At 42.3% G+C, this 25800-nt stretch overlaps 1 protein-coding gene across 16 annotated transcripts in view; it reads right to left on the bottom strand.

Moving 5' to 3' along the window:
• Positions 1–25800, bottom strand: part of LOC125452749 (myelin transcription factor 1-like protein) — a 402372-nt gene that overhangs the window by 323344 nt on the left and 53228 nt on the right. The gene's annotated exons all lie outside the window — the stretch shown is intronic.

Consider the following 25800-nt stretch of genomic DNA (forward strand, 5'->3'; position numbering starts at 1 on the left):
GTTAATTTACTACTTCATTGCCCTCCTTTAATAGTCTGCTCCTTTGAACTAGCCTTTGGTCCTACTTTCTAACCCCTCTCGTTTCAGTGTTCTGTCATAATTTATTACATTTTTTTGCCACTAGAAGATGAAGCATCTTGAGATAGCTCATTCCTCTAGACATATTGTTGCGATGGTGTACTCTAGGGACCATACCATTTCCACATGTGAAAGAGTTGAAGTAAAGCTCATAAATACTGGAAATCCAAAACAGGAAATGCCCACAAGATCAATATATGTTTAGAGTATAATCTTCACCAGAATGAGCACGCCAATGATGAGCAATGCTATCTTCAACGTTGCTGTTTTGCAACAAACAGACAGTTTACACTAAGAGGCCAGTTTGCACAAAATCTTTTGATTTTAAAAGGCTTGCTGCCTGAAACTTTAAAACTGGCATTAAATCAAAATGTAATAAAGTGTAACAGTTACAAAATTCAATTACAGGGACAGGTATATGGTAAAAGATACAACACTGTTGTACTTGTAACTACAAAGACAAAAAGGACAGCAAAAAGCATCCAATTACAGTCCAGCATTTCAACCACATTTACTATTTTCAAACTTGTCACTTTCAGAATACAGTTGATGAAACAGCTAACAGCTTATGTCTGTGCTGATTGAGAATCCTTACAGCATGTCCAAAATCTGTGTAGTGTTTACTTGAGAAAGAAGTAATGATTTGAAAATAATTCAGATTGATATTAAAAGTTAAAATGAGACAACATAATATTAACAAGTCATTCAAAACAACTTCTGAAACAGTCATTATTTTTCTTCTTCTGGGAACAACTTCATTAAACATTGTAACACTCAGCATAGTGAGCTTTTAATCTGTCAACTGCCTAACATACAGCTGGTAATGCAATAGAAGATCATTCCGGGTGAAACTGGACAAGGACATAGACACAAAACAGGAGGCTTTAATCGCACTGTATACATTGCAGTCGTCGGTAAATTCAATTATGTCAGATCTACATCCCTACCTCCAACCGATTCTATTGCCATATAGCTTCATGGTTCAGAACAAAGCCTTGCAGTCCATCATATTTCTGACAGTTCTTTGAAAGAGCTATTCAATTAGTCCCATTTCCCTGCTCTTTCCCATATCCCTGTATCTTTTATTCCTTTCCAAGTAAGTATCCAATTACCTTTTGAAAGCTACTATTCAATCTTTCTTCGCCGGCCCTTCAGGCACTGCATTCCAAAACACTGCAATAAGAAAACAAAATCTCCTCATTTCCTCTCTTGCTCTTCCGTTAATTTTCCAAAGGCTGTGTCCTCTAATTATCGGTCCTCTTATTTTTCATTCTACCAAAAGTCCCCACAATTCTCCAAAGCTCTATTGGATCTTTCTTTAATCTTCTCTGTGTGATGGAGCATGCCAACTTCTCTAGATGTTCCATATGACAGAGATGCCTCCACTCATTCTTGGTTTTATTTTAAGCAAACTCCTGCACACTATCTCTGAGGCTTTGACATTATTCCTAAAGTGTGGTGCCTAGAACTGGGTCCGAGAATCCAACCAGGAACTGAGCAGAGATTTATAATGGCTTAGAACACAACGTTTTCTTTTGTACTGTCCAAGTCAGAATGCACTTAGTCCTTCCTGGAAGAGTAGGACCCATTTTCAGGTCAACTGACTTGCATGCCTTCCCATTGTTCTTTCCCAAAGCAAAGCGATTATCAGCCTCTTTCCAGTTTACCCAGCCAATCAGCGGTGGTGGGTGGTGTGACAGGTCCATTTTGTCAGAGAAAGCATTTCTTATTAAAGAGACCATGACATGGGTGGCAGGACGCATCAATAGTTAGACTTTTGAGATGGCAGCAACCGATGGTGACTTGGGCCTGTCATTTGTACAGAAGGACCTGCTGTAGGATCTAAGGGTGTACATTGAAGTAAGCTCTACCAAGGTCAGGAGGAAGAGGACAATCTCTCTAACCAAACGTGGATGGAAGTAGCCAAGGAAGTCCACAGCACAGAGTGTTCACTTCAACCTGAGTGCTGTGCAGCAGGTCGATCCTGGATTTTATGAGGGTGCAACAGGAGAATAGTATAAAAATTCAGTTGCCAAGACCCCGGTCTCACCTGCCTAACAATTTCCTGCACGGTTTTCCTTGAAGCGACAAGTCATGAAGCTTCACTTATTCGTCTCTTTCCAGGCACCTCACATACACAGGCAAACTGCAGCACTGGCTCGCAAACGATTGTCTTGTCACACCTATTGCCTCGGTTAACCTAAACATATGGTGTCCCCTCCAATCTCTACCTAAGCCACCACCAGAACTCTCAGCTCTCTGCTTTCTCTCCATAAAGAGAAAGAGAATTTAGCCAACCACAGATGATCCAGGAAAAGCTGGTGCCAATATATGTATTGTATGGAAGGTATCTTTAGCTGCAAACCAGCACTTGAGGCAGGACAATCGTTTTTCTCAATTTAACTGTTGCTTGGCCAAAATAATTGTGAGACTGCTGAGTTTTATATTTCTTTTCCAGGCGTGGAGTATGGATGTGTGTATTTATTTATCAAGAGGGGTAATTGCATACATTTACACAGTTCACAGCTTTGTTTATAGTCTTTATTTTTCATTTGAGTAAGTTTTGCTTGCAATGAAATTGCTTATTTGTTACTTAAGGAGCTTGATTGACTTGTTTCTGACATTGAGTGATTTATGTCTCATATATAATAGTCTGCCCTCCACATATTTGTCTATCTCTGTCTTTGTCCTCCTGACAAACGCCACTGTCGTCTTTATGGTTTACTACATTTCCAAGTTTCAGATCACCCACAAACTTAGAAGTTATGCACTGAATACATATCCAAGTCCAGATCAGTCAAGTAGAATAGCAGTCCTACTGCCAACGTGAGTGGAAAACATTATATTTCCCTTCATTCTAAAACGTGGCCCCATTTACCACTAGTCTGCTTTTTCAGCCAATTTCTTAACTGTATAAACAATAACCCTTTAATCCCGTGGGCTTCAATTTTAATGGCAGGCTTTATATGTTTTACTTTATCAAATAGCTTTTGAAAGTCCACACAAGCAAGCCCAAGTGCACAGCTATTTTTCTCTTGTATTTAATCTTTGAACCTAAGAAGGTTTGTCAGATACGATTTGCCTGAACAAACCTGTGCTAGCTGCCATTTATTTATTCAATTTGTTCAAGTATCTTTCTATTTTTGACCTGGATTATCATGTCTTAAATTATCCCTGCCACCAACTATCCACTCATTATCAGGTCTTTCTTTCTCTATTTTTTTAACAGAGTTTACTTACAATTCTCTCATCTTCCGGCAGTCTGTTACCCAGTTGAAAGATTGAGGCTAAAATTGCAATTATTTTCACCTTTCACATCCCTCAGAAATCCAAGATGGATCACATTTGGCATGGGCAATTTTCTATTTGGATTGCTGCCAACTTTTTCATTACCATGTCTTTAGTTTTAATCTATCTAATTTCCCTATCCCGTGCATGAAATGACTGCATCACCTTCTCTGAATACATAAATGCACAAATTCCAAGTCAAAAATCCAAAGTGCAGCTTAGGGAATTCTATACTGTAGGTGATAAATGTCATTTCACAGATGTCTAGACTGGAAATTTGCAGAATCCTCTGATAAAGAATCATGGAGAACTTACATACTTATTTCACAATAATCATTTACATACTCAATTCTGGGTGCTTCTATAGTTGAAACTTAAAAATGTGTACATTCAGCCAGAAATAGATTTGTACATCAACCGGGAGAGAGGTATAACAAAACCCTTAGGAATAGCGACCTGTAATGATGCTTACTAGTCAAATGGAAAGGGGGAAATGTTAGTACATTATCAGGATGCCTGATTGAAATGAAATATCTTTTGTAAGTTGAGGAGTGAGCTAGCCGGAAGTAGATGCAAGCACACAGCATGAAGAACAGAATATAAAGAAAATAGTGACTGCAAAGTGTTAAATCATGGGGAGAGATTAAACAAGCCAAGCATTCTCTGGAGTTTAGAAGGTTAAGGGTGATTTGATTAAAGTTTTCAAGGTATTGTTAACTGTGGAGTTGAGGACATGAGGGGTTTTCATTTAGTAATTAAAGCTTCACCTTTCAGGAGTGAAGTTAGAAAATATTTCAACATGTAATGGCTGGTAGAAGTTTGGAATTCTCTTCTACCAATGGCAATTGATGATAGATCAATTGTTCATTATAAATATGTGGTTGATAGATTTTTTTTCTACCCAAAGACTGAACACAGGAGGAATGGAAAACACTGCATAATGGCAACCAATGCCTCTTAAAGTGGAGGAACACTTACTGTATGTGGAGCTGAAGACAGGGATCATGATTTAAAATTTTGGAACAATAGCAGAAGATGGCTGGCAGAGTGTGCCAAGATTCTCCTGTCACAGCAATCCATGTTTTGCTGCAGAATGTCAAAAGGAAGAGAGACACCCATCATCAAACGAGGGATGGGGAGTCAGGGACGGAAGCCATTCTGTCACTTGATGAGACAGTGGAGGAGATTACAATATAAGTGAATGCCAGAAATATGCCATTAAGAAAACCGAATGAACTGCAGATCCTGTAAATCAGGAACATAAACAGAAGTTGCTGAAAAAGCTCAGCTTCTGAGAAAGGGCCAGTGGACCTGAAATGTTAACTCTGATGTTTTCTTCACAGATGCTACCAGACCTGCTGAGCTTCCAGCAACTTCTGTTTTTGTACATGCCATTAAGACCTTGGATGACATATCAAAAAAGGTTCAATGATCTAATCAGAGGTATCAAGGTAGGATCAATCTTCAAGTGGCTTTTCCTAACTATTGCAGCATTATCATCATTGACTGTTCAAGTCACGCTACCCCTATCCTTCACTCACTAACAATATTGAGCAATTAGTATTCAGGACCTCAATTCATTTCCATAACCTCCCCCTCACAAACTAACTGCTATAGAAGATATAACAGCCACAACTCACACCTCTGACACTCACAAGCACACTAATAGCTCTTCAAACATTATTTAGACATATCACAGCACACGCCTAAATAAACTTCCCTCTTTCTTGTGGAAGAACGTGGTGCACTGGAGGCACCAGCATCAAGAGATGCCAACACACTTCAAAAAAATATTATCAAGCAAAGCTTAGCATTAACCCTTGTTGGAAATATCATAATCGGTGACCAAAGGTTTGGTCAAAGAGAGGGATTATGAGGACATTTTGAAAGGACATTGAGGTAAAGTGATAGAGTGCTTTAGAGATAGATCTTTAAAGCTCAGAGGTGGACAGCTGAAATCATGAGAATGATAAAGGAGCTTGAGAGAGATGCTGGTGAGTGATGGCTGAACGTCAACCACATACATGTGGATCTCATTATTGGGCTTTTTGATGATGTTACTAAAGGACAGCATGTTGCTAAGAAATAGTCAGTCAATCCAATTAAAATCTAGACAGTGGTGAACCTCAGGAATCCTATACCTCAGAATCTGTAGTTGCTCAGTATTTGAGTAAATCGAACAGTGATCAATAGAGCTTTGGAGTCTACTCTAGGTAGGCAAGTGGTCTACTCCTGAACGTCTTCTTGTTTTGAGGATGTAATACAGGGCCTGAGGGAATACACAAGGTGAATTCTTTTGTTTTGATAGAATGCTGCCACAGTTATTCGAATAAATTATGATTTAAATGTTGATTTAGTAGGATTTTCCCCAAGTCCAGTCAAGTGAAGGAGTTATGGAAGAGTGGAAAGGCAAAGACAACAAGTGGAAGAAGAATGGCAATGCTTGTGAATGGATAGGTGGAGTTGAGTTCAGTGGAATGCTGTGCTTTCTTCCTCCTTTATTCCACTTCTGAAGCATGTCTTGTTTGTGGCGTCTCTTCCTTCATGATCCCAGCCATGTTCTAATCTAGGCCAACCAGGCCCAAAGAAAATAATTGGTGAAGTAGCAGCTCTGCAAGAGTAGCCTGCTCTCTGTCTGTCTGTCTGCCTCTCTCTCTGCTGTGAACTCAGCATTAGATAGAACCTTTCAAATACTCAGTAATAATGAAGCAACTAACTCCTGTAACACTGCATAAACTTTAGTGGGGGATTCCACCATACAGGTATTTCCCCTATAACATGATAGTTGTGTTCTTGTGCAACCTTGTGCTATAGAAAATCGCTATACTGTACAGTAGAAAGTTTGCAGTAGAAACCGCATCCACTCTTCATCAATCGCATTACAGCCAATTTGTGTGACTGAATCATGCATTATAGCAGAAATATCTACCTGACATCAGTTTCTACTAAGTGAAATAAGAACAAGGATTTGGTTAAGTAGGAACTTGGAAAATGGGAATGATGACTTCCCATGATAATTTCAGTCACCATGTCTCTGCCTGTGACCAGTAGATATCCACATACCAATTATCTTACCAAGGTAGGTCACTTTCTGAGGGTGGTTGACTCCATTTCAATATTAAATGACCAGTTAGCTCCATAAGAGAATATCCAAGCAGAATGTCCATACATGGCCAGGAATACTGCTCACATGAGGACACATACCAACTTGAATTAATTGGTCTGAATAATTTTATTTCACCTTAACAACCTGGTCATATGTTATAACTTCTATCTAATTACAACATTCGAAAGAAACTTATTATCAAGTCAGGCAGAATATTTGTGCTTGGTCGGACCACTACACTTTATTTTAAGGAAGAATGTCAAAATCCATATTTCAACAAAACTCTAACAGATTTCAATTCAGTTCTCATGGATACAAAGCAAAGAACCCTTTCAGTTGCTTCATAATACAATTCTTTACATCTCTAATTATTTGCTCTTTCCTTGCTTGAAAGCTGCAGCTTAACCCCTTCTTGGACAAAGGGCAATGGTCAAATTGATTCCTTTATTGGGTGAAATTGTTGAGATTAAAGTTCAAATGACATTACCAATCAGGCAAAAGACCAGTCACCAGAAGTTAGGACACTTTATAAGTATTTTAGTCTCCTTGAAGAAGATCATAGATCCTATAATCCCTATAGTATAGAAACACAGCCCAACCAGTCCACACCGTCCACTTCTGAATAGCATCCCACCCAGACCCATCCCCCAACCCTTTCCCTGTAACCCTGCACCTCCCATGTCTAATCCATCTAATTTACACACCCCTGGACACGACAGGCAATTTAGCATGGCCAGTCGACCTAACCTGCACGTCTTTGGACTATGGGAGGAAACTGGAGCACCTGCAGGGAACACATGCAGATCGGAAAGAATGTGCAAACGCCACACAGTCGCCCGAGGCTGGAATTGAACCTGGGTCCCTGGCGCTGTGAGGTAGCAGTGCTAACCGCTGAGTCACTGTGTTGCCCCTTACAAGAAGTTGACATTCAATTTCAATGGGGAACAAAAATCAACAGTAGCAGTTCCAATTGTCCGTTGTACACCATGTCTTCACTATAAAGTAATATACCGCATGGTGTTTAACTGGCAATTATCCACCACTATCACCTAAAAGTCTCTGCCAACGCTGTGCTAACAGATAACACTTATAAGAGGTAATGTGAACTGCAGATGCTGGAGAATCCAAGATAACAAAGTGTGGAGCTGGATGAACACAGCAGGCCAAGCAGCGTCTCAGGAGCACAAAAGCTGACGTTTCGGGCCTAGACCCTTCATCAGAGAGAGGGATGGGGAGAGGGTTCTGGAATAAATAGGGAGAGAGGGGGAGGCAGACCGAAGATGGATAGAGGAGAAGATAGGTGGAGAGGAGAGTATAGGTGGGGAATTGGGAAGGGGATAGGTCAGTCCAGGGAGGACGGACAGGTCAAGGAGGCGGGATGAGGTTAGTAAGTGGGAAATGGAGGTGCGGCTTGAAGTGGGAGGAGGGGATAGGTGAGAGTAGGAACAGGTTAGGGAGGCGTGGGTGAGCTGGGCTGGTTTTGGGATGCAGTGGGGGAAGGGGAGATTTTGAAGCTTGTGAAGTCCACATTGATACCATTGGGCTGCAGGGTTCCCAAGCGGAATATGAGTTGCTGTTCCTGCAACCTTCGGGTGGCATCACTGTGCCACTGCAGGAGGCCCATGATGGACATGTCGTCTAAGGAATGGGAGGGGGAGTTAAAATGGTTCGCGACTGGGAGGTGCAGTTGTTTGTTGCGAACCGAACGGAGGTGTTCTGCAAAGCGGTCCCCAAGCCTCCATTTGGTTTCTCCAATGTAGAGGAAGCCACACCGGGTACAGTGGATACAGTATACTACATTGGCAGATGTGCAGGTGAACATCTGCTTCATATGGAAAGTCATCTTGGGGCCTGGGATGGGGATGAGAGAGGAGGTGTGGGGGCAAGTGTAGCACTTCCTGCGGTTGCAGGGGAAGGTGCCGGGTGTGACGGGGTTTGAGGGGAGTGTGGAGCGAACAAGGGAGTCACGGAGAGAGTGGTCTCTCCAGAAGGCAGACAGGGGTGGGGATGGAAAAATGTCTTGGGTGGTGGGGTCAGATTGTAGATGGCAGAAATGTCAGAGGATGATGCGTTGTATCCGGAGGTTGGTGGGGTGGTATTTGAGGATGAGGGGCATTCTCTTGGGGCGGTTATGGCGGGTGCGGGGTGTGAGGGATGTGTTGCGGGAAATGCGGGAGACACGGTCAAGGACGTTCTCAACCACAGCCGGGGGGAAGTTGCGGTCCTTAAAGAACGCGGCCACCTGGGATGTGCGGGAGTGAAATGCCTCATCCCGAGAGCAGATGCAGTGGAGGCGAAGGAATAGGGAATAGGGGATGGAATTTTTGTAGGAGGGTGGGTGGGAGGAGGTGTATTCTAGGTAGCTGTGGGAGTCGGTGGCCTTGAAGTGGACATCAGTTTCTAGCTGGTTGCCTGAGATGGAGACAGAAAGGTCCAGGAAGGTGAGGGATGTGTTGGAGATGGTCCAAGTGAACTTGAGTTTGGGGTGGAACGTGTTGGTGAAGTGGATGAGCTGTTCGAGCTCCTTTTGGGAGTAAGAGTCGGCGCCAATACAGTCATCAATGTAACAGAGGAAGAGGTGGGGTTTGGGCCCGGTGTAGGTGCGGAAGAGGGACTGCTCCACGTAACCTACAAAGAGGCGGGCATAGCTTGGGCCCATGCGGGTACCCATGACCACCACCTTTGTCTGTAGGAAGTGGGAGGAGGTGAAAGAGAAGTTGTTGAGGGTGAGGACAGGTATGGCTAGGCGGATGAGGGTGTCTGTGGATGGGGACTGATCGGGCCGCCGGGACAGGAAGAAGCGGAGAGCTTTAAGGCCATCTTCATGAGGAATGCAGGTGTATAGGGACTGGATGTCCATGGTGAAAATGAAGTGTTGGGGGTCAGGGAATTGGAAGTTCTGGAGGAGGTGGAGGGTGTGGTTAGCGTCACGGACATTTATATGTTGTTTGAATCGCATGGACAGACTACTTATCTTGTTTGATACAAAGCTAAGTCATATTTTGAATGTATTTTGTTCCATTTTGAAGGAATAGGATGCAATACCTTGCAATTACTTGTCCTCCAGTGCAGTAAACCATTAGTTTATTGGATATGATTAAGCAAACGAGAGAAGGAGCCAGCTGTGGAAATAACAAACAGATGACCAAAAGCTTGGTGCTACAAGAACCTGAAGGGGAGGTGATGGCCTTGCAGTGCATTTCTAGATGATTAATCCTGAGGCCCAGGTAATTTTCTGACGGCCCTAGTTAGAATCTCACCATGATGGAAGGTGGAGTTTGAATTTGACCAAAAAAAAATCTGGCCTTAGAGTCTAATGATGACCATAAAGCCACTGCTGATTGTTTGAGAAACACAACTGATTTACTAACATTCTTAAGAGAAGGAAGCTATTGTCCTTACCCGGTCTGACCTACATGTGAGTCCAGACCCACAGCAATGTGGTTGACTCTTAACTGCCCTCTGGGCAATTCCGGATGGGCAATAAATGTTGGCCTAGCAATTGATGTTCACATTCTGTGAATGAATAGAAACCACATAGCTCGCAGGCAGTGGCCTGATGGAGAAGAGAGAGGTAGGCAGGTTTGTAAGTTTGGGAAATGGCCCATGTCATTGTCATAGTAATGTAGTTTAGTGTAATTTTGCAGTCACGTTTGCAGTTCTTGTTAATCATTTCATTCAGTGGCAAGGTCAACATTTATTATTCATCCCAGGCTTCCATAAGAAGGTAACTGCTGTGCTGTGCTTTGCTTTAACAGTTGTATATGCTCATGTGCCAAGGACCAGGATGACATCTCATGACCAGCAGCCATAATGAGTTCAGGCAGCAATGTAACAGACAAAAGATGGAAACCTCAATTGTGCTGTAAGTGCATATTATCAGTTTGTCTGTTCCATAAACAAGCTTGAGATATTTAACACATTGAACTTAAGCTGGCTACCAATCAAGAATGAAAATGATGATTCTCTGTTGAAGAGCACAACACAAGAATTTTAAAAAATGGCAGTCAGGGATTTTTTTTAAAAGAACAAAGGCAGCAAAGTGAACTTGAAAACCACAGGGAAAGGCCTCAGACAACATTTGAAACTGTGCAGAGGTTACATTTGCACTGGGACCTCAAGAGAGAAAGAACATCCCTTCACAAACAGCAGCGCCTTTCTAGTGAGTACAGTCGTTGATTTGTGAGGTGGCCAGATCAGTGTTGCATGCAGGCAGTAACTGCATTGAAAGTGGGGCTTTAGAATCTGCAGGCTTGTCAAGATAACCTTTAATGCCATACCCACACAAGAAGGAAAAAGCTCTTGAAGCAAAGTGCTTAAAGATGCACAGAGAACAGAGCAGGTAAATGTTTTAAAATTCAAAAGAAGCACTACAGGCTAAAACTGCACACAGAATATCCTTTTAGTCTTGCTACTATATATATTAATGAGATTTACAAAAGACAGGGAATATTTGGAAGGTAACTAGCAAATACCTCAGCATGAAGTGGATGCGCATTCTGAATTTAGTTCTTTTTAAACCAAGGATGGAACAATGTGTTTTTATTTTAATTTAGACATTGCAGATTCACATAAGCAAGTGGATGAAGTTAAAGAATTTGAAAGCCAGGGACTGCAGACTGTCAGAACTTTGGGCCTGTCTAAAGAGGACTAGAGAGATCCTGGGATGTTATGGGAAATAATAGATGATCATTTTTGAGCACAGTGAACTTATCATTGCATAGAGTTGATGTCTCACAGGCAACAGTTATGAAAATCAATGAATCAGTTCATCAGTAAGTGTCAGGACAAGAGCAAGGGCTGTGATTTCTCAGAGGCCGAGGTGTCTGAACAGATAATGGAGCTCGTTATAGCTTCAATGGCCATCGAAGATTTCCAAAAAAAAACTTCTTGGAGGAGAAGGAAGGTCACAACATCAACTCACTGCTTTGATGGCAGAAAATAGGAAGCCATCAGACCCAGGCAACAACAGCTGCAAACATTAAGTGCGATTCCCCATCCTGGTGCAGTAGCCAGGAAGCAGAAAGCAAGCAAGCCATGTGGGGAGTGCAGTCTGTTGTAACCACTGTGAAATCAACCTGCTCTCTAAGATCTATGCACACTATGCATTGTAAAGGTGCATCGACAAGGCTGACCTGGGTGAACATTCAGAGTGGAAGGCCAGGCTTTCCACATTATGAATGTGACACATCTGTGGGCCTTGTCCTATGGTTGGAAGCTTTTGCCTGTATTAACATCACATGATAGAGGAAATTAACAAACACAAGCTCAATACCAAAGACAACATAGGGGCTAATGCAAACATCCTACAGCCAGAACACTGAAGGATTTGAACCCAAATCACAGAAAAGAAAAAGTGATTGCAGATGATGAGTCAGCCTTTCCTTGCAGTGGTACATTGATGATTAAGTGCAGCTTCAACAACTCGGCTTGCAAGCCAGAATTATTTTACCTAGTGGACATGAAAGGACCAGTATTAGCAGGACTAGCAGCATGTATAGAACTCAATAGTGTAACCATTCACAAATCACCTACTATGAACACTCAAAGTGACTCACCCCAGGACTTAACAAATACATTCAGACAAATTCAACACCTTCGGAAGCTTTAAAGGTGATAAGTACTGCACCTCAAAGAAGACCAGAGAAGCAGTACTGTAGCATAAAATGTCACTAGGCTAATAATCATAGACCTGGCAAATGTTCAGTGTACATGAGTTCTGATCTCAGATTGGTCGATTGTGACATTTGAATTCCATAAAATCTGGAATTAAAAAGAAATCTAATGGTGGCTGTACAACTATTGTTGATTCTCTTTAAACTCCTTTGGTTCATTAATTGGACAAGAAATCAGTCATCCTTACCTGGCCTGTCTTATAGTTACAGAATATACATACACAAGAGCAACTTAAAAACAAGCTGAGTGATATTGAATCTCTATCATGTACATCAGCACACAGAATGATGCAGATCTATTTTTTGTGTGTGCTAAAAAAAATGGCTTAATCAGCGTAGTTTGGACACAGCTATTTAAATATTTCTCTCAATGGATGCTTACACAAAATTCCAACATCAAAAGAATTGAATCCCACAGTCACAGGAGCTAGATTCATTTCCAAGCTTGACTTCAAACATGGATATTTATTGAATAAAAAAGAACTGCGGATGCTGTAAATCAGGAACAACAACAAAGTTGCTGAAAAGCTCAGCAGGTCGGGCAGCATCGGTGGATGAGAAAACAGAGTTAACGTTTCACGTCCCGTAACCCTTCCTAAGAACTGATATTGGCTGGGAAAATGTCAGTTTATATGCAGAAATTAGGGAGGCGGGTGGGGTAGGGAGTAAATGATAGGATAGAGCCCAAAGAGAGAGGAAGGCAATTGGACAGACAAAGGGATAATAGGAAGTGCAGATGCTGGAGAATCCCTTAAAACAAAGTGTGGAGCTGGATGAACACAGCAGGCTAAGCATTATCTTAGGAGCAGGAAAGTTGACGTTTTGGGCCTAGGCCCTTCATCAGAAAAGGGTCTTCATCAGAAAAGGATCTGATGGTGGGTCTAGGCCCGAATCATCAGCTTTCCTGCTCCTAAGATGCTGCTTGGACAGCTATGTTCATCCAGCTCTACACCTGGACAGACAAAGGAGTTGCTAACAATCTGGTTGGGAGGGTGAATAGTTGTTAATGGGGACTGTTAGTGACTAACAACAGGGGGTGTGCAATGGCAGCCTATGTGTTAACAAGGCCAGGTGTATGGGGTGGTGTGTGGTAGGGAGCTGGGACATGGGAGAATTTAGGCCCTAAAATGATTGAACTCAATATTGAGTCCAGAGGGCTGTAGGTCCCCAAGCAGAAAATGAGGCGTTGTTCCTCCAGCTTGCACTGGGCTTCACTAGAACACTGTAGCAAGCCGGACAGAGATGTTGGCTAGGGAGCAGGGTGGTGCATTGAAGAGGCAGGCAGCGGGTTGTTCAGGGTCTTTTTTGCGAGCAGAATGTAGATGTTCTGCAAAGCAGTCGCCAAGTCTATGCTTCGTTTCCCCAGTGTAGAGGAGAGCACATTGTGAGCAGCAAATGCAGTAGACTAGATTCTTGGAAGTGCAGGTGAAGTGTTGCTTCACCTGGAAACTATGTTTGGGCCCTTGGATACTGGGGAGGGAGGAGGTAAATGCGCAGGTGTTACATCTTCTCTGGTTACAGGGGAAGGTACCATAAGGCTGTGGGGAGGTGTTGGAGATGAAGGAAGCATGGATCAGGGTGTCCCGGAGGGAATGGTCCCTGTGGAAGGCGAACAAAAGAGGGGAGGAGAATATGTGCCTGGTGGTAGCATCTTGCTGTAGGTGGCGGAAATGGCGTATGATGGTATTTATTGGTTCACTTAGTGAAGGAGTCTCAAAAAAACTTATCACTTTCAGAACATCAATTGGAAATATTCGAATGAAATACTCCAGAGACTAGCTTTAAGTCTACCTGTCAGTCAGGATCTGTTCCAACTGCACAGACACAGAATCACACAAAACATTCCTGGATGTGTTGCTGGTGATATTGCAGTGATGGAGAAACCAAAACCAAATATGACTAAAATCTACACTTCCTGATGGCAGCAGTTCATCATGAAAGGCTCGTCTTCAACAGCAAGAAGTGCTTGGTGAATGGAGGTCAGATAGCACTAAATAAAATCTCTCTATTCAGGTTATGGCATCCATCCTAAGACCAAGTCAAAGACAGAAAATGTGCCTACACCCCAAGACAAAGACAACCTGCAAAGATGTCTTGGATGTTTTTAACTTCCTACAGATCAAACTTTTCTGTTAAAGCATTGTCTTTAAGAGATCTCTCAAGGAGAGACCTCCTAGTTGTATAGCAGGAGAACCATCAACACAAGCTCAAATGGGAAATGTGAGAAGCAATTTGTACCTTAAAGTTCTGTAATCCAAGGGAGAGGCCACTCTGAGGAGTTGATGCATCTCAGAAAGTGTTGGAAATCATGCATCATGCAAGATGGCAAATCAGTTATGTTTGAATCCAAAAGTCAATCACAAGCATAATTCAATTATTCCAACAAGAGAGAAGAAACACTTGCTCTAGAATTCAGTATCATGGCATTCTACACACACCTGTTTGGTGAGAAATTTACTATGCCCATTTGAAATAATTTGGTACAAACCTCTGATGAATGCACCATCTAGACTACAACCATCTCTGGTAAAAGTGTAGGGGTATAACATTGACGTTTGCTACAAACCAGGTACCAAAATTGTCACCTCAGGCACAATAAGGAGATTACCGAGCCTGGATGAGAATGTGGAAATTTTTCACTCAATTTACTAGTAGACAACATGGTCATTGATTTAGCGGGTGTGCTTAAGGACAATTTGATGAATTTTGGTCAGCCCAAATGCAACTTTAAGGAAAACAACTAATCATTCACAACTAAAAGCATTACAGAAAGTTAGAATAGAAAGATGACCGAAAATGATGCAAGGTGCTTGTGGCTCTACAGAATTAAATTAACCAGGCCACATTGTTTATCTAGCCCCAGTATATGACTTCTAAACATTCCCACAAGATCACTGCCACTGTCTTTAGTGCCCACTGGAGGCCTGCAACCAGTCAAAGAGATTGTGACTGGCCCCCACAATGCAAACCAAATGCTGGCATCATGACCAACAATCGTTTTACGGTCTGCTGAGCTGACTACATCGAGTGTCGATCAGGTCCTATCTGTCTTGTAACACCTGACACAACTAATCACTGTCCTGCACAAGGAGATTCTCCCCAGCTCATTATCCTCTTCCACAGCTTGACTGCTCCCATTCCCTAGTTCCTCAGCATATAGCACATCACCTTGTTGCCTGCCCCAGCCATGCAGGACATAGCTCACCAGGATAATATAGCACACTCCATCCACTCTATACTAGCGGGCCCCCACTAGACCAGTCCAGGAAGTTGAACTACATCTTTAGTAGCGCCATTACTGCATCCTGCTAGCCCTTACAAACCCAATCCCATCAAGCCATGACTCAAGTATGGGCAGCATAGTACCTGTGTTCCACATGAGTTAAGGGATTGTACGATGGTGTCATGGTCACAACAGGTAGTCTTGCCCTCAGCAGCCAGCCTTGTAAGGCACTTGGACCCTCAAACAAATCAGGTATGCGAGGGTGTTCCAAGATATAGGAGTCATGGCAGCTGTAAGTGTAGGGTGATGATGATCCCTGATCACCTGGACATTAATTGAATGGAATCCCTTTCTATTGATAAATTCTGTAGCATTGCAGCCTCTTAGTGCCATGTGCATACAGTCAATGCATCCTGTGCCTAGTGGTACCCAGCTTTGTTCCTGAAACCTACTGCTCAGGCTGCAGCACTGACCTCATCATGGAAGAACAAAATGAAGTGTGACCTTGCAAAGGTAGCACCGCGAACTGTCCTGATGCATTGTGTGTATGCATTTGAAAGATTCCCCCCCACGGCACCCCTCGCACCCTGTCTGCGGGACAGCTCTTCCAACTTTAGCACAAGTTCCCAGGTACCATTAAGGAGGATTTTGCAAGATAGGCTGGGCATAGGTTACCAAGCGGAAGTTCAGTGTCTACATCACTGATGATTGGTCCAGTTGGCTCTAACTTAATTTTAATGTCAGTGGCTTGTTAGGCTTGATGAAGTGGTTGTTTAGTTTTTGACCATGTTACTGAGGGCTAGAAGTCATATTTAGGCCAGATTAGGTAAGAAAGGCAGATTTCTTTTCCAACGCCATTCCAATGAAGCACCTGTTTTTTTTATTAAATGAAATCCTTCTTCTCTGATGCCAGTTCTTTTTTTATTACAAATCTTTATGAATCAATTAACTAAATTAAAAGTCACAAATGGCCAGGATGGGACTTGACGTCAGGTCCTCAAATTATTAGACCGTGTCTCTGGTTTATGTGGCCATATAACTTCTATACTACAATATCCATGGTTGCTTACCTCCATTGTCATGGTCAACAAGCAAATCATCCAAATATTTAAGAAAGTACACCTTTAAGGCAAAAAAAATTAAAAAAGGTTTACAGAATAAAATTTTGTCATAATTCATCTCTATCCAGAACAATAATCAAGAAATTCAGCTAATAAAATTAAACACAATGTGGACCAGACAGAAAACTCAGATAGTCAAAGGTTCATTTTTTCCCTCAGGTTTTTATCTTTTTTTTTGCCCCAGATGCCACCCTCACTTCAAAGTCTGTCACAAATGCAAAATGAAAATTAAACAACATAGAATACAAAAGTCATTCCCTTTACTTTGGGTTCTTCTGATCTACAGTTAGAAATTTACAAGCAGGTGCCAGTGCATTTGACGTCACAAATAAATTACAATTATCTAGATTTGCCAATTAGGTCACCTTGCTGCTTAAACGGTGACCATTAAATATAGGTCAGGTAAACTGTTGAGCTATTTAAGCAATTGGACTTCGCGGCCACATTTGTCGTCACTGTTGTTGAGATGTTAAGCTGCAGAGTTCAATGCCCCTTAGAGTATGCCTGATTTTCATTCCAGTTAAAATCAAAGGTATCAAAACTGGCCTGTTTCAATCTTGGACAGGAGCTTCGGCCACCAGATTTCCAGCCTGGACTATAAACAAGTGAACTTGAAACCGGGAGTGTCTCAGTTTTCATTTCTATCGAAGAGATGTAAAACTGACTACTTGTATCAATTTTACGTTATTACCCTTTCCATAATCACTCTTCGGGAGATATGGTAGTTTTCAATGAACTTATGGTGTTTAATTTCCCAGACAACAACTACTCAGAACTGTGTATGTACATCTACATGCTCAACACATTTATACTTAAATCTGAAAGCTAAAGGTTTCAGAAGTGTCACAAATGAAAAATTCTCAAAAACATAACCGCACAGATAACAATGTTGTTTAAACTAAATTTACATGTTGTGCAAATCATCTGTGATTATTATTAAAGCAGAGCACACAAAGATTTTTTTTAAGGATAAAGGAAAACAGAAATCCAGAAAACACTATAATGTGTTTGATAATTCCCTAAATTATTTCATGCTATGTGTTACATATTACTGAAGAAAGGGTTACAGAGTACAACATTTGGCCTCTCAGATTTGCTCTGTTATTCAATAAGACCATGATAGATCTGATTGTTTCCTTAATTCCACCGAATGGAGTGTTTGAGTTGTAACGGGAGGATTGATAGACTGGAAATTTTTTCACTGGAGCATAGCAGGCCGAGGGGTGACCTTATAGAGGTTTTATAAAGTCATGAGGGGCACAGATTAGGTGAATGCCATTTATCTTTTCCCTAGGGTGGGGGATTTCAAGACTAGGGGGCACATTTTTAAGGCAAGAGGGGAAAGATTTTAACAAGACATGAGGGGCAACATTTTTACACAGAGAGTGATTTATTTGTGGAATGAACTTCCAGAGGAAGTGATAGTTGCAGATGCAGTTACAACATTTAAAAGACATTGGATAGGTGCATGAATAAGAAATGATTGGAAAGATATGGGCAAGCGCAGGCAGGTGGGATTAGTTTAGTTTGGGATTGTGTCCGGCGGGGACTGGTTGACCGAAGGGTCTGTTTCCATGCCGTATGACTCTATGACTCACTTTCCTGTCTGCTCACCAGCTCCCCCCTCTAAACCTTTACTCCTTTATTGATCAAAGTTTGCCTAACTCCATTTCGAATATATTCAATAACTCAGTCTCTTTGCTCTCTGTGGAAGAGCATTTTGAAGACAAACAAGAATCAGAATTTATTTTTTTCTGACCATGTTCTTAAATATCAGACCTTTTGCTTTTGGGGGTGACATGGTGGTTCGGTGGCTCAGTGCTAGCACTGCTGCCTCACAATACCAGGAGCCTGGGTTTGATTCCAGCCTCAGAGGAGTGTCTGTGTGGAGTTTGCATGTTCTCCCCATGTCTGTGTGGCTTTCGTCTGGATGCTCTGGTTTCCTCCCACAGTCCAAAGAGGTGCAGGTTAGGTGGATTGGCCATGCTAAATTTCGCTCGGTGTTCAGGGATGTGTAGATTAGGTGTGTTATGGGGGATGGGTCTGGGTGGGATGCTCTGAGGGTTGATATGGACTTATTGGGCTGAAGGGCCTGTTTCCACACTGTTAGGATTCCATAGGGAAATTGTGGTCTCACCGAGTTCCAGATTTTTCCCTTGCAAGGAACATTCTTTCAAAATCTACCCTGTTAACATGCTCAAAATCAATGAAACCATCACTCATTCTTCTGAGATAACAAAGTGTGGAGCTGGATGAGCACAGCAGGCCAAGCAGCATCTTAGGAGCACAAAAGCTGACGTTTCGGGCCGAGACCCTTTATCAATTCTAACAGGTCCAACCTTTTCCACATAAGACCACCCTGTCATCCCAGGATTCAGTCCCATTTACCTTCTCGGGATTCTTTCAAAAGCAATATATCGATTATTATTTGTTGGAGACCAAAACCATATTTGGTACTCTAGGTGTGGTCTTCTCAATGTCCGGTACAGTTACAGAATGGCTTCCCTACTTTTATAAACTACTTTCCTCGCAATAAAGGCCAAAATTATATTTACCTTCCTAATCACTTGTACCTTCTGGCTAATATTTCAAGGTTCATAAACAAGAACACTCAAAACTTTCCATGCCTTCAGTTTCTGACCACTTATATAATAACCACTTATATAATATTCTGCTTTTCTATTCTTCTGACATTATAAGTGATCTATCAAAGATTTGTATACGCACTTAAACTATCACAACCCTATTTGCAGACTGTTTGGGGAAAATTTTTCCAACCCTCAGGAAAGAAGATCATGGCAGGAGTAGATGGTTAAACTGGAGGGTTGAGGATCGAATTGGCTCCTTGGCTATGTCCCACCAGAAAATTCTGCCTGCACCACATTCTGTCCCTACATCCAAGTTATTAGTATAATTTAAATAGCCAAGATTTTCCCCCACCACAGCTGCACAATGCAGCTCCTACGCCTTATTGAATCCTCCAAATTTATTTAGCTTTTTCATAGTTCTCAGACTAGATTATGTATTATTTTGCAGTTCACAATCCCTGTTTGGACCAAAAACAATGAGTTTGTTTATTTTTAATTAAATATCACTCACACAAACAATTTATTGGATTACTGCAGTACTCCTTGTGAGTTACACCATTTGCACATTTCTGAGTCTTACACTGCTAATTGCACTTGAATGCTTATTACCTAAAGAACATAGCTCCTCTACTGGGTCTGCAGCGGGTGGCAAAGGAACCGACTGGAGGGAAACTCATCAATGTGTTGGCCGCAAATGCATCAGTCCATGTCAGTATTGGTAAACTGCGCAGTTTTCATGGGGAAAATGTCCTGCTGTGTAACACTATCACAGTGCAAAATGGGACAGATATCACATCCACGAGGTGCTGCGGGCCATCAGCAACAACCCATACTCCAATGCAGTCTGCAACCTCACGGCCCAACATATCCTCCAATGCAGTCTGCAACCTCACGGCCCAACATATCCTCCATGAAATCTGCAACCTCACGGCCCATCATATCCTCCAATGCAGTCTGCAACCTCACGGCCCATCATATCCTCCATGAAATCTGCAACCTCACGGCCCAACATATCCTCCAATGCAGTCTGCAACCTCACGGCCCATCATATCCTCCATGAAATCTGCAACCTCACGGCCCATCATATCCTCCAATGCAGTCTGCAACCTCACGGCCCATCATATCCTCCAATGCAGTCTGCAACCTCACGGCCCATCATATCCTCCATGAAATCTGCAACCTCACGGCCCAACATATCCTCCAATGCAGTCTGCAACCTCACGGCCCATCATATCCTCCATGAAATCTGCAACCTCACGGCCCATCATATCCTCCAATGCAGTCTGCAACCTCACGGCCCATCATATTCTCCAATGCAGTCTGCAACCTCACGGCCCATCATATCCTCCATGAAATCTGCAACCTCACGGCCCATCATATCCTCCAATGCAGTCTGCAACCTCACGGCCCATCATATCCTCCATGAAATCTGCAACCTCACGGCCCATCATATCCTCCATGAAATCTGCAACCTCACGGCCCATCATATCCTCCATGAAATCTGCAACCTCACGGCCCATCATATCCTCCATGAAATCTGCAACCTCACGGCCCATCATATCCTCCATGAAATCTGCAACCTCACGGCCCAACATATCCTCCATGAAATCTGCAACCTCACGGCCCAACATATCCTCCATGAAATCTGCAACCTCACGGCCCATCATATCCTCCATGAAATCTGCAACCTCACGGCCCATCATATCCTCCATGAAATCTGCAACCTCACGGCCCATCATATCCTCCATGAAATCTGCAACCTCACGGCCCATCATATCCTCCATGAAATCTGCAACCTCACGGCCCAACATATCCTCCATGAAATCTGCAACCTCATGGCCCATCATATCCTCCATGAAATCTGCAACCTCACGGCCCATCATATCCTCCATGAAATCTGCAACCTCACGGCCCTACATATCCTCCATGAAATCTGCAACCTCACGGCCCAACATATCCTCCATGAAATCTGCAACCTCACGGCCCAACATATCCTCCATGAAATCTGCAACCTCACGGCCCAACATATCCTCCATGAAATCTGCAACCTCACGGCCCAACATATCCTCCATGAAATCTGCAACCTCACGGCCCAACATATCCTCCATGAAATCTGCAACCTCATGGCCCATCATATCCTCCATGAAATCTGCAACCTCATGGCCCATCATATCCTCCATGAAATCTGCAACCTCACGGCCCATCATATCCTCCATGAAATCTGCAACCTCACGGCCCAACATATCCTCCATGAAATCTGCAACCTCACGGCCCAACATATCCTCCATGAAATCTGCAACCTCATGGCCCATCATATCCTCCATGAAATCTGCAACCTCATGGCCCATCATATCCTCCATGAAATCTGCAACCTCACGGCCCATCATATCCTCCATGAAATCTGCAACCTCACGGCCCATCATATCCTCCATGAAATCTGCAACCTCACGGCCCATCATATCCTCCATGAAATCTGCAACCTCACGGCCCAACATATCCTCCATGAAATCTGCAACCTCATGGCCCATCATATCCTCCATGAAATCTGCAACCTCACGGCCCATCATATCCTCCATGAAATCTGCAACCTCACGGCCCTACATATCCTCCATGAAATCTGCAACCTCACGGCCCAACATATCCTCCATGAAATCTGCAACCTCACGGCCCAACATATCCTCCATGAAATCTGCAACCTCACGGCCCAACATATCCTCCATGAAATCTGCAACCTCACGGCCCAACATATCCTCCATGAAATCTGCAACCTCACGGCCCAACATATCCTCCATGAAATCTGCAACCTCATGGCCCATCATATCCTCCATGAAATCTGCAACCTCATGGCCCATCATATCCTCCATGAAATCTGCAACCTCACGGCCCAACATATCCTCCATGAAATCTGCAACCTCATGGCCCATCATATCCTCCATGAAATCTGCAACCTCACGGCCCAACATATCCTCCATGAAATCTGCAACCTCACGGCCCAACATATCCTCCATGAAATCTGCAACCTCACGGCCCAACATATCCTCCATGAAATCTGCAACCTCACGGCCCATCATATCCTCCATGAAATCGACTCTCATTATTCCCACCATAGCCTTTGGCTGTTCACCCTTGGCCAAAAGAATGTCATTCCATTCTGTGACACCTAGATCTTGGCACAAGACAGGCAACATACTATCCTAGACACGCCAGCCACACTGTCCTCTGCGTTGTGAATGGTGACTTCAATTACTGTTCAAGTTTTAAAACCCAGAGCTCCACTTGTGTAGATGGTGATACTTCCTGTATATGTTTTATCTTGGGGATATGGTGCATTTATGACTTACCACATTCCACATGGCTGAGGTGACTTGCCACTTTTTAACTGCACTTTTTAAAAGTTCATCCTTGGGAAGTTGAAGTGACTGGTTAGGCCAGTATTCATTGTGCATCCTTAATTATGCAGAGGACAGTCAGGAGTAAACTATGTTGCTCTGGGTCTGGAGTTACATGTGGGCCATATCAGGTTAGAATGGCAGATTTCTTTCTCTAAGGGGCAATGGTGAACTAGATCCACTTTTATGGTAATAACTGCAAGTTTTTTATTAAATGGTAGGTTTTTTTTACTGAATTTCACTTTGGCTATCTGCTATGTTAGGATTTGAGCCTAGGTTCACCAGAACTTCATACGTACAGTGCTAGTGTAGTGAAATTACCACTGTATCATTACATTCCCCAATTCTTCGAAGCATGTAGAATAATTTACCAATAGTTCCTTCACCTGCATTGCAATAGGAGTCAAATTCTGGAAGGTGAAGAAAGTAAATTATTAAAAGTACCTTCTCCCACTTCACTGAACTCAGCATTAACTGAACTCCCTCTACTTGGAATCTACTGTTTTCTGTTTTATTGATTTTAATGAAGTGAAATCAAGGGAATTCTATTGTTATCAGACATTCCATAAAACTGAAAATTAACTTTACTGTATCATGATCATTAATGGTAAATATTTGCAAAAATATACAACTTTGAAAGACGAAAGAAATACAGCATAATTTAAATCGGTAAATACAGTTTTTAAAAATTCCAACAAAAGCAGCAACTAGAATTGACATTCCTCATTGTTAACTATAATTTTTGTTTCCACATTGGAAATGATGGAACAAATAGTAAGTGACAAAGTTATGAGTTAAGTGCGGTGAGCATTTGGCAGAGAATCAGTTACACAAGTCCAAATCTTCTCTTCCTTTCACAAAGGTGAAGCAGAGAGCTTCATTTATCCTCCTTTCGCAAATACATCATTTCAATGGCACAGTCCGCCAGGCAAGGCTAGTCCCAGGTGCAGATTACTGATCTGTGCTGAACCAGTTGAGTACCATTCGGGGTGGCAGTGACATTAATCTCAATGCTCTTCAGTGTACAATAATCAGAATGGCTAAGGTTCATGCTCAAGATTTCTATCCATAATGTGTTACAAATATGCGGACATTGCCTGAGGATAAGACTGTATTCACTGTAATTCTCACCCCACCCCCATGTTCCGTTACCTTGATTGTACTCACTGCTAAGAGTGAAATATGATTACTTGGGATGTGCTGTCATAAAGCATGCGCCATACGTGGAAGAAGAACTTAACATGGACCAATGTCATTAAAAGTAAGAAGCTGCTTGGCGAGGGATGCTAACCTTGCATTTACAGATTTCATTCAATGCAACAACCTGGGAATACAATTCTATCAGAAGCTTCAAAAATAATATCAGCCAATTATGATCCACTTCCTCATGCAATTCAATTGCCCGCATAAAACTTCAACTGTACAGTTTCTATTCTTTACCTTCACCACCATTCATCTCCACTCCACTACTGTCTCAAGGTTGTCACATTGCTTTCCCAATATTCAGTACTGGAGGGTCAGAAATTTTCTCTGAATAATATGAAAATAAGATCAAAGTCACTGTTTTCCGTCACAATCTCAAAACTCTGTTCCCTAGTCATGACTCCATTCATTATGGGATTTTTCCAGGATGGAAAGACGTAACTAAAAGTGTGTCACAAATATCAATCCTTGAGTCTCAATTATTTACTGTCTGTGTTAATGACATGGCAGAGAGAGCAAAAAGCAATGTATCCAAATTTGCTGATGACATGAAAATAGGTGGGAGGGCATGTTGCGATGAAGACATAAGGAATCTGCTAGGAAGTGCAGTCAGGTTGAGTGGGCAAAAATGTCAGAGATTAATGTAGGAAAGTGCATTTTGGAAAGAAGAATCAAAAGGCAGACTATTATGTAAAAGGAGACAGGCTCTAAATAGTACTGCACTGCAGGATCTGGGTCTTCTTGTGCATGAAATACAAAGATTTTGCATGTAGATTAGGAAGTAAGTGACAAGGTAAATTGAATTTTATCCTTTGGAGTTGGAGTTTTAAAATGGGGAAATTTTGTTACAATGAGGCCTCATCTGGAGTACTGAGTGCAGTTTTAGTCCCTGTTTTTCAGAAAATATACACTGGCATTGGAGGCTGTTCAAAAGAGATTGACAAGGCTGATTCCTGAGACAAAGAGGTTGGCGTATCAAGGATAGGTAAATAGGTTAGACCTTGATCATTGCAATATACAAGATTATGAGGGGGTTTGACAGGGCACTTAGCAAGAAGATATTTCTGTTACTGAAGGTTTTCTAAGTTAGGGTATGAGGGTGGTGCAGTGGTTAGCACTGCTAACTCACAACATCAGGTGCCTGAGTTCAATCCCAGCCTTGGTTACTGTGTGGAGTTTGCATGTTTTCCCTGTGTGGGCCAGGATACAGGGAAAGGGTTGGGGGGGGCGAATCTGGATGCGATGCTCTTCAGAGGGTCAGTGCAGACTTGGTAGGCCAAAAGACCTCTATCTGCACTGCAAGGATTCTATGTACCTTTTCAAGGAACAGTTTGAGGAAGAAACAGTCTGTTCATAACTTTTGTGTTATACTTAATCCCAAGAATACCCTCTGATGATATATCATACTACTTTCACCTCCTCAATATCATTCAGCTCTTCAGTTGCAAGAAGTCTCCTCCATGTCTTTCTGAATTCCATCCAAAATTTTCTTTGCTGGGTCAGATCTTCCGTTTTCTGTAAATTTGACTGTGATCAACATCTCAATGTTTCATTCATCTGTCACCAATATATTCACTGACTAACTTACCTTCCAGTTCAGCACTGCTCAGTTTTAACACACTTATCTTTGTTTTCATACTGTTCCATGGTCACAACCAGCCATATTTCTGTAACTTCCACTGGTTGTGCAACTTTCCAAGACCTCAGTTCTCATCCAATTTTAACCGATCCGCCACCAATGTCAAAATTGGTTTGATGATGCTTCTATGAAATGCCTTGGGGTGTTTAGCTACCCTGCAGGTGCTATATACATGCAAACTGTTTTTTTTTTCTGCATTGCAGCCATTTCTCCTTGAAACCACAGAAAAATTTATTTCCTGCTGTTGGACTCCTGGTTTAGTGTTTCTCAATCCTACTTTCATCTCTGTCATTTTGTCAGCCATTCATGTCAGGTTTCTAAAAGATCAACAAGTAAAACTGTCCAGTTTAAAAAAAGTATCAATGCTGTGTATAAGAATGGACATCAGGCTGAATATAGAAGGTACAGAGGGAATGTGAAAAAGCAAATAAAAGCTGAAACTATGTATGAAAAGAGACTGGCATCAGACATAAAAGGGAGTCCCAAAGTC

This window comes from Stegostoma tigrinum, chromosome 4 (genome assembly GCF_030684315.1).
Source record: "Stegostoma tigrinum isolate sSteTig4 chromosome 4, sSteTig4.hap1, whole genome shotgun sequence".
NCBI classification, from domain to species: Eukaryota; Metazoa; Chordata; class Chondrichthyes; order Orectolobiformes; family Stegostomatidae; genus Stegostoma; species Stegostoma tigrinum.